This window comes from Rattus rattus, chromosome 4 (genome assembly GCF_011064425.1).
Source record: "Rattus rattus isolate New Zealand chromosome 4, Rrattus_CSIRO_v1, whole genome shotgun sequence".
In the NCBI taxonomy this organism is placed as follows: domain Eukaryota; kingdom Metazoa; phylum Chordata; class Mammalia; order Rodentia; family Muridae; genus Rattus; species Rattus rattus.
Window position 1 is genome coordinate 158,596,465 of NC_046157.1, and position 2,829 is coordinate 158,599,293.

The following is a 2,829-nucleotide window of genomic DNA, read 5'->3' on the forward strand; positions in this document are numbered from 1 at the left end:
AAAAATAAATAAAAAAAAATATATATATATATATATATATATATATATATATATATATATATATATATATATCTCAGGTCATAGGGGCCGTCAGAGCCAGAGGCAGGCAGATCTCTAAGTTCAAGACCAGTTTTGTCTCTATATTTCCAATTTCGGGCCAGCCAGAGCGACATAAGGAGACACTGTCTCAATAAGACATTTATTTTAAAATAATTCTTTGATATATGCAGACGTTTAGTTTTATCATTAATTACAGATATAAGCAAATTTGGGTTGGAGGGATTGCTCAGCAGCTAAAAGCACTTGTACACTTGCATTGCAGAGACACGGGTTCAACTTCCAACACTGCCATGAAGGCTCACAAGCACCTGCAACTCCAGTTCTGGGAAAGCCAGTTTCCTCTTCTGGTTTCCTTGGGCACCAGACACACTACATGGACATAGACGCAGGTAAAACAAAGATATAAGCAAATTTCCATACTGAAATTTGAATACTGAGGTGAATATGCTTATTGATCTTACAGAAAAAGATCCTGGGGGACTGGAAAGACTGGCTAGAAGACGGGTGTGGTGGCACGGGCCTTTAATCCCAGCACTCAAGAGGCAGAGGCAGGCATTCTCTGTGAGTTCGAGGCTAGCCTGGTCTACAGAGCTAGTTCTAGGACAGCCAGGACTGTTATAGAAGGGGTGGGGGGGGTTTGGGGATTTAGCTCAGTGGTAGAGCGCTTGCCTAGCAAACGTGAAGGCCCTGGGTTCGGTCCCCAGCTCCAAAAAAAAAAAAAAAAAAAAAAAAGAAGGGGTGGGGGATGTGTATGGGGGGGACTGGCTGGTCTTTCAGAGGACCCAAGTTTAGTTCCCAGCCCGCAGGGATGCTTACAACTGCTCACAACTGCAGTTCCGGGGGTTCTGATCCTCCCTGCTGACTTCCTTCGGCACAAGGCAGGCATGTAATGCATTCACACACACAGAATAACATTCACACATACAGAATAAAGATAACCTTCAAAAAGAAAAGAAGTCTTGAGTACATATGATTAAGACACAACATGTAAGTATGAAAATATAAAAATATTTAAAAAATAAAGAGGACCAGGCATGGTGGTGTATACCTTAAATCCCAGCAACTGGGAGACAGAGGTAAATGGGTCTCTGTGAGTTTGAGGCCAACCTGAACTACATAGCCCCAGGCCAGCCAGGACTACACAGTGAGACCTCTTCTCTCTCTCTCTCTCTCTCTCTCTCTCTCTCTCTCTATATATATATATATATATATATATATATATATATATATATATATATGATTTTATTTTTATTCTTTATACATTGGTGTTCTGCCTGCATGTATGTCTGTGTGAAGGTGTCAGATCTCCTGGAACTGAAATTACAGACAGTTGTGAGCTTCCATGTATGTGCTGGGAATTAAACCCATGCCCTTTGGAAGAACAGCCAGTGTTCTTAACCATATGTCATATCGGACCCCATAAACATGTATAACCAGTATGTGGTGGTTTGAATATGCTTGGCCCAGGTGGTGGCACTGTTAGGTGTGGCCTTGTTGGAGTGGGTATAGCCTTGTTAGAGAAAGTGTGTCACTGTGATCATGGGCTTTAAGGCCCTTGTCCTCGCTGCCTGGAAGCCAGTCTTCTCCTGTTTGCTTTCCGAATAACAATGCTGCTTGTAGCCCAGTCTGGCCTCAAACGTCCTATAGCTGAAGCTGGCTTTGAACTCCTGAACTTCCGGCCTCTACCTGCCTGTGCCACCACGACCACCAAAATTAGTCCTTTCAAAGGTGGTTGCTGGGAGGAGGCAGCTTGGCAGGCCTTAGCAATACCTGCTAAGTATGCCTGCACAGGCTGCTCTTCTGTTTACCAAGCTGTGGGACAAGAGGATGAGCAACAGGATATTTACTGGGGATTTTTTTCTTTTCTTTTTCTTTTTTTTTTTTTTTTTTCTGTAGGAAAACGGCTTGGGGAAGAGGGCTGTTGGGAAACAGCAAAATACACGAAAAAAAAAAAAATGAACTCTGCTCCTGGAGGAGTTCTGTTCTGTCATGAACAGGAACAAACAAGGCCTTCATGTCTTAGCGAGGGTAATTACAGAAGCCCGTGTCTGTTAAAGAACAGGTTAGGAAAGTGTGTATGCCGTAATTCTGTTAATGTAGAGTTTCAAAACAAGAATATTAAGTATACAAAATGAGTTTAGGGGATGGAGATGTGGTTCTGGGGTTAAGGACATCAGGTACTCTTGCAGAGGATCCAAATTCAGATCTCAGTGCTCATGCTGGGCGGCTCTCAACCACCTGTAAGACCAGTTCCAGAAAGATGTAGCTTCTGGATTCCGTTGGTACCCTGTAGTCTCTGGGTATTCCCATCCTCCTCCTACCACCTTCTCTCTCTGCTTTATGAGACATAGTCTGTCTATGTAACCCTGGCTGGCCTTGAACTAACTATGTTGACCAGGCTGGCCCACTGCTTCTACCTTCTAAGTGCTGAAATTAAAAGCACAGCCATCATCTCTCCTCTCTCTCTCTCTCTCTCTCTCTCTCTCCTCTCCTCCCTCCCTCCCTCCCCCTCCCTCCCTCCTCCCTCCCTCCCCTCCCCTCCCCTCTCTGCTCCTCTCTCTCTCTTTAAAATAATAAAAGTCAATATTTTGAGGACTGGAAGGGGAGGCTTTGATTGTGATGTAAAGCGAATAAATAAATGAAAAAGGGGGAAAGTCACTATTCTAAAAATAAAATAAAAATTAAGTATATAAAATAAATCTTTACAATAGACTTGTGTTTCTAATATGCAGAAGAGGAACATAAACATCTTGCAGGATGTTGGCCACT

At 43.1% G+C, this 2,829-nt stretch overlaps 1 long non-coding RNA gene across 1 annotated transcript; it reads left to right on the forward strand.

The window, feature by feature from the left end:
• Positions 1-443: 443 nt before the first annotated feature.
• On the forward strand, positions 444-2,003 carry LOC116899590. Its single transcript, XR_004387737.1, has 2 exons — positions 444-498; positions 1,957-2,003. It is a non-coding gene; the product is annotated as an uncharacterized LOC116899590 (long non-coding RNA).
• Positions 2,004-2,829: the final 826 nt, after the last annotated feature.